Source organism: Oxyura jamaicensis, chromosome 17 (genome assembly GCF_011077185.1).
Source record: "Oxyura jamaicensis isolate SHBP4307 breed ruddy duck chromosome 17, BPBGC_Ojam_1.0, whole genome shotgun sequence".
NCBI classification, from domain to species: domain Eukaryota; kingdom Metazoa; phylum Chordata; class Aves; order Anseriformes; family Anatidae; genus Oxyura; species Oxyura jamaicensis.
In genome coordinates, this window is record NC_048909.1 from 1,942,179 (window position 1) to 1,949,314 (window position 7,136).

At 44.5% G+C, this 7,136-nt stretch overlaps 1 long non-coding RNA gene across 1 annotated transcript; it reads left to right on the forward strand.

Moving 5' to 3' along the window:
• Window positions 1-2,385: 2,385 nt before the first annotated feature.
• On the forward strand, window positions 2,386-4,758 carry LOC118175390. Its single transcript, XR_004754957.1, has 5 exons — window positions 2,386-2,487; window positions 2,998-3,046; window positions 3,202-3,262; window positions 3,920-3,976; window positions 4,249-4,758. It is a non-coding gene; the product is annotated as an uncharacterized LOC118175390 (long non-coding RNA).
• Window positions 4,759-7,136: the final 2,378 nt, after the last annotated feature.

Consider the following 7,136-nt stretch of genomic DNA (forward strand, 5'->3'; position numbering starts at 1 on the left):
ACTTAGTTAGCACATTCTTACATAGGCGGTTCATCTGTTGGTCACGGCTTCTGCAGAGCATACTTCGGCTGTTGTTTTAGCAGAGCCTTTTTATGATTATACACATTCATTAAGGGTGCCAGCAAGGTCTACAAGTCCTAGCATCTTGTTTCATAATGGAGCTAGAACTTGAAAGAGGCTCCTAATTGGGTTCTCCAAACCTAGCTAGTCGCAAACTGGTGCCTTGATGTGGGGGTGGATTGAGGCAAAAGCAGCAGTTGACCTCGATTCTTTCTACACAAACAGCACTGTGTGTCCTTCAGGTGTTCCTATAAGACAGATCTACATTATGACTTGTATATACATCACGATCTACACTTGGGTAACAATAACCCAACTTTCTGTGACAGGGTCAGGTGAGGAGGTGAGCAGGAGAAGAGTATCATGAAGACTTTTGCAGGACATAAAATAGCCTCTGGTAGTTGGCTTAATGCATGGGTAGGTGTGAATGATATTTCTGGCATGTAAACAACATATACCCGCAGAGATGCTGGAAGGAGCCCAGGAGCACTCAGAGCAGCCCCAGAAGCACCTGGACAGCCCCCAGAGACCCTGGAGCATCTGGGGTAAGCTGAGAGCAGCTCCGGCAGCCCCGAGAAGCCCTATGAGAGCCCTCTAGATAGCCCCAGAGGTGCCCAGGCAGGCCTAGGAAGACAGAGATACTGCTCATCCTCCACGTTCAAAGCCAGAAGGTAGGAGGTTTATGTAGTTTACTTAAAGATAGCTGAGTAATGCAAAAGTAGTAGGGCCCAGATCCATCCCACATAATTACAGACATTGAATTGAATTGCTCTCTCTGGGCTGCGTTCACACCAGAGCTGGTGGAAGGGGATGGCTCAGCCCGCTCCAGCTCTGAAAAGGCCTCTGACAACACCTCTCTGTGGTCCATAAGGGTGTTTGTAGTAGCCAAATCCAAAATGTCTGTATCTCTTTTAAGTACCAAAGGCAACAAGGATCAGTCAGGACCAGATTTGCTCAAGATTTCATACGAGTGTGCAATAATCAGTAAAGACTGCTTTTCATCCAGGCTGCTATGCCATATCATCAGAGTAACAACGAACAAATGCCATCTTCTTTCTGATTAAGAAGATAGAAGGGAGTTTTATCTTGCTTGTGTTTTGCTGCTTGCAGTGTTCTGCTGTCTAGGAAAGTACATTCAGCACAAAGTACATTATTATCAAGGCCTGCTCAGAGCAGCGTTACCAAGCATTTGTGCTCATGAAGCCCTAGAAAACTCTCCCTAAAAGCAGAGCAGGGGGAGACACTGCAGGGCAGCAGGAGGTTTGCTGGTACAAGTGCTGCTGTACTTCATGTAGATACAGGGCTTTATTTATTTATTTATTTTAATTCCAGCCAGAAAGCAGAGGACTGTGTATCAGTGACAAAGATGTATTTCCTCTCTTCGTTCGAAGTTATGAGCTTTTGTAGCCTATGCTTCTGCCAGCTTGTGCTTGTGGTTCAGCCCTTGCTACCTTTAGTGTTTGGGAAGCTGTTCTGTAATGCGTAGAGTGAGAGAGAAATGGTTGCCACCCCCAACATATCCCCAGTGGTAGCAAAAAATGGAAATACTCTGCTCAGTTATGATGTCTAATATCTAAATGGTAACAGGATCATACCCAGCAGAGTCATAATACCCCGTGGGGTAGCTAAAACTTTACTCCTGTGATTGAGACTTGAGAGGTTTCCCTGGAAGATTCAGCTACCTAAAGATCTGTGGATCAGGAGGCATTTCAAATTATACATGCAAAATTTATTTTTGCTATTTCTATTCCAGTCAGTCAGTACTTCTGTTCCTAGCTACATGCAAATCCACAGGAAATGACAATGCCATTTTAAATACTTTCGCATTTTTTAAATTAATGTAAGATGCCATTATTTCTAAGCTCTGTGTGAGGAGGAACACAGCCAAGCTGCCAGGAGGCTCTATGGAGAGCTGCTGGAGCTGCAGACCATCTTAGCCCTGTGACTTCAAGTGCTGTGGCAGCCCAGCAGACTAATTTGTGTTACCAGAAGGTGAGCTGGCAAGTAGCAAGGCACATTTCTGCCAGAACCTTGTCTCACATAAAGCATTCCTTCAAAGGCAAACCATCTGCACAAAACTGACAATTCAGCAAGGTCTGGGAGAAAAAAAAATGCAAATTCTATGGCCCTGCATGAACAAAATGATAAAGCATGTTTCTAAATGTCGTCAGCTTAGTGGACGGTCTGCAGAGAGGAGCTGCTGTGGATTCCCAGGGCAGGGGAGCAGGGGCAGCTGGAAAGCAATCATAGCACAGAAGGGAACAGCTAGAGCAAGCTGGGGAGAAACTTGTCTCCTACATCGTTTCTTCTGTTGAAAACATCTGCTTTAAATGGTATTTGATTTATTTGGAAGCTCTCCTCAAACCTTGCTGCAAGCGACAAGAAATGAAGCCTTACCTCATTTAGGTGTTCCTGAATTTCCCATCTGTAATTTTGCTCTACGAATAATGGCTGTAACAGGGATACTAGAAAACATTAGGGGCCGCTATTACCAGGCCAGAGTCCCTGGGTTTAATCCAGAAGAAGATGCAAGTGAAGTTAAAAGTAAGCTGGAATTTGTGTTTCTATTTTTAAAAATTATTTAGTAGTTATTTTTTAACTTTTAATTGTATTATGATTTTTTGTGCTGCTTTCAGCATGGAAACATTTTGCTGTGAATACAATTGGTTTGAGTAGAGAGATACCTTTGTTAACCTCTGAGTATTGCCTCCCCCTTTTACTGAGCTGCTGTTGTTTGTGTGTTATGGGGTACTTAGAGATGATCCCTCCACTCAGCCAACCGGCAGGCGATGGCTGCAATTCTTGTTTTTACACTTAACCAGCAAGACAGCAGTCTGTGTCTCTGAAATAGTGTTCTTGTCTAAACTGAGCCTAGTATGTGGGGTGGGGCTGGCAGGAGCCCAAACAGAAATCACAGAACTAATTTAGTCCATGTAGGTAAAAATCTGGAGCTCTGAGTTCAAGAGAGGGGCACTGCAGAATAAATGTGAGTGGAAGCCCTCTTCCTGAACTGACAAGCTTTCAGTGGTGGCATTCCAGGGTTACCATAAAACTGAAGTATGGCATGGGTATGGGCGCATGCTTGTCATTCTGGTCCTTCTGATTGTTATTTCTAAGGATAAACAATACTTTGTTTTCTAGAAATTATTGCTCTCAAGAGATTCTACCTCAGGTGGATCTTCCAAGGAAGCAGCTATTAAAGGTGAGGGGCTGCTTCCAGAGACTGGTGAGTGAGAGGGGCAGCTGCAGGATTCCTGGCTGAGAGGACTAGAAACAGTTGGCTGGGATCAAGCCACAAGTCCATTCAGGCCAGTGTCTTGTCTCTAGTCATCAGCAGCCAAAGAAGAACAGGGCAGACATGTTTGGATGTCGGGATAGTTCCAGCAATTCTTTAGCCATAAGCAAGCATCTTTTTGTTTTATAGCCCCAATGGATTGTTTTCTTATTAATTTATCTGATCACCTTTTGGAGCCAAATAAACTTTTGGCATAAGCAACCTCCCATCGTGATGAACCCCATGGTTTAACCACAAGCTGTGTGGAAGAAGAGCTCCTTCGATTTGGCTTCATTGTTTCTACGGAGCTCCTCAGTTCAGAATAATGCTGTGGGCTTGTTACTTCAAAGCTTGCACTGGAGAGTCTTAAACGTTGTCAGTGATCACCATAAAATCGAATGTAATGCTAAAGCATCTTTTACTTGACATAAATATCAGTATTAACTGGCAGTTTATATCTCCTGCATATTTAAGACCAGTGAACTTGTGAGCATTGCTCCCATGTTTTCCTCATTCGGTTCCACAGCTTCACTGCTGTACAATGTCCAGAGATAAGCACTGTACGTATCACCTTCTTTCACTCAGGAGATCTGTTCCTCCAGAGAATTTCCACTGAGAAGTGGTGACTAATTTGATCATGAGGTAGGCATATGGTAACACCCCCTGCTGTGAACAAAAATAAACTTTCCTTCACACAGAAGTTGATTTTATCATTCCTCTTTCTCTCCAATCTCTTCTTCATTCCCAGTGCAATCCTCTTCCTATTAGGGATTATTCATTCTCCTTCTCATTTCCAACAGACCCTTCGTCCATACTCCGTGCTAGTGCCCATCTCCCTGCACAGAAACTTTCTTCCACTGATGCCGCAGTTTCTTAATTCACCGATTAGAACTGCTTTCACCTCCCACATACAGAGAACTTCCATACTGCAACGAGTCTTTCATCTGTGTCCACATCAGGAGCCTCCCCGTCATGCTTCCAGACAAGCCTGCTTGCTAATTGATTTGATTTGTGGTGGGACCAACTACTGGCTGCACTGGAGGTTTGCTGAGGCTTAAGGCGCTGTCCTGCCAGCCTCCCTCTTGTGACTAATCCCGGTCATTACAACCGAGGGGAACAAGAGCTTACGCTGTCAGTGTTTATCTAAGATCATCCTACTGCAAGAAGACTCTGTAATACCTCATATAGAGCGTAGTGGAAGCCAAGTCAAAGACTCCTCATCTGCCTTGTCTCCACTGCGTACTGCTACGCACTGCAGACGTTGGCTATGTTACACTTACAAAACCTCAGAACACTTCAATTTGAGCATCCACTAGCCTGGGTTTGATGCCATTGTAAAAGGACTCTTATTTTAAGATAGCTGTGGCAAAAACTGGGGTTTTGCTTTTCCCAATTTTAATTTGGGCTTGTTCTAATAATAGCATTTTCATCTGCTTCAGTGTGTTCTGAATTAGCTCTTGAAGTAGGAGTGATAGTCCATGAGGTAGGATGTAAACATCATATGGCTTTCTACTTCTCTGGAAGATAGATGCATGATATAGGCATGGTATAAAATATGTACAAAGCACTGACCCATCTCCAAATTTAGCCATCATGAAAGTCATTCTTCTGCTGGATTCACTCCACCAGTGGTCTTGGTTTTCAAGTGATTTCACTTCTGTCTGTTAAAAAAGCCCCAAACAACTGAAATGAGTGCAAGCACTGCAGTACTTGGTGCTGTACATTGTTTCTAGACCTTCCCTTAAGCACTGACCTGGAAATCTTCACAGGCAGGACAGTATCTGAAAGAGAGGAAGAGTTACGATCACCGCTTTTATAATGGGAAGCTGGAGCTCAGCCAGCAGGACGAGTTTTGCAAAGCTCGTGCAGCATGCCGTTCTCCCTGACCTTCTCATGACTTGCCAAGATCACCTATGGGTAGAGAGTCTGCCTCTGTGAAATCCTGATGCGTTGCTTCATCCATAGGCACCCTACAGAATACATGGATCTCAAAAAGCAGAACTTAGCTTCAGCCTTGGGTACAGTCGGGTACTGAGAGAGAGGTTAGGACTCAGTTTAGGTTTCTGTCCTACAACCCCAGGGAATGTGGGTGCATCAAAACAAGAAGAAGAGAGCAACTCTGGTCCTGTGGTGGGGGACTTGGTGCTGCACAACTGCACTGCAGGCAATAACCATTATTCAGCTCAGTCTGTGGGGTAATTCATTGGTACCAAGCGGATGGAATCTACTGTCTGGGAATCCATGATACTCTGGAAACGAGTCAAACTGGAAGAAAGACAAGGAGCTAATATACTCCTACAAGCATGCCGAAGTGAAATTTACGCTAATAGTCAGCAGCAGGCCAGCTAACTTACTGTGTTCCTGGAGCTAAAGGAGACAAACCTCTTTGTGGTGTCTAATACTTTTGATTTCTTTCTTATTGATACCTGCTGACAGCAGCAGAACTGCAATTGCATGTGAGCAGACTTCACCTGCCAGAAGAGCTCTCCCATCGCTCAGCCCAGAGAAGGGCGGGAGCTATGCATAAACATCCAGAATTTATGAACAGTTAGAAAATCCTCATTAATAATCATTTCTGCAGTTAAATATCTCACTGTAACTAAAGGCTGCAAATGTCTTTGTTTCAAAAGTAAGTGGGTTTATCTGGAATCTCCTTTTAAGTAGATTTCTGCTGTCCAGGTAATCTGGGGATTAATTCTGCAAATTTACGTAGCGCTGAGATGGTGGAGCTGCTTCTGTAGGAAGCTGGGAGAAAAGAGTAGGTTACTTTTATTTGTTTCCACTGCCCCTGTAGGTTCCTAATTTTGCTTTTTTTTAAATTATCCTTTTTATGACTAAACCCCCACATTAGGCCTTTTAAAATACCAGTCTAACTCAGTGTCTAATGAATACATCGGTAAATGTTTTTTTAATAATAATATTAATTATTATTATTTTCTGCTGGGTAGAAAGAGAATGATATGCACTTGCAATACTGCCCATCTGAAGCCCAGTTCTCCCAGTAACCCTGGCTGCTGGGGGCTGCCCCTTGGAATGGGCAGCATAATCATTATATGAGAACAAATTTGCCTGCCCACGACTGGTACTCAACGTGCAAGCAGGAGGCCTGCAGCAGGACACAGCAGTGGCTGTGTTTGGAAGAGGAGTGGTGGCAAAGGAGGGAGCGGAGCTGCCACGTGTGGTGTGGGGACCACTGAGGGAAAGAACTTCAGCCATCAAAGTAATCTTGCCGTGCCTCTGTTAAGTACAGCAGCTTTTAGCTCAAGCGTTTCAGAATTTGCTCTAAATCAAGCAGTTGTGGTTGACTTCATATTGCAGAGTCGTAGCTCGGTGTCAGCTGGTGGCTGAGGTGTCATGGATGTAATGTGGAAAGTCTGGTCCTCTGCAAGGGCCGTCACTCAGTGCAGGTCCATGGCAAAAGTGAAATGTCAGGAGGACACGCCGAGCTTCTTGCCTAATTACTCACTTGTTATCTGCATGGAAGTCCCAAAGCGTCTGAACAAGAGCTTGGGGAAGTTCCCTGCAGAGTTCTTTCTCTTGGAACCTGTCATCTGGCATTCAAAATCAAGAATGAGCATAATGACTGAGCAGGCCAGAACACCTGCATTGCTGGTGCTCCTGGCATCTCACCTCATTTCCATTTCTGACAGGGCTACCATGGGATTCTTTCTGGGCAGCTTGCAAATCTCAGCCTGGAATCCCACGGTTGTCCTATGTGCTGACAGGTCACGGAGCTGGAGCGCTGTTTTACAATTGCATTTCCAGGAACAGGAGGAATGAAGTCACAGGAATTCCCCCCCCC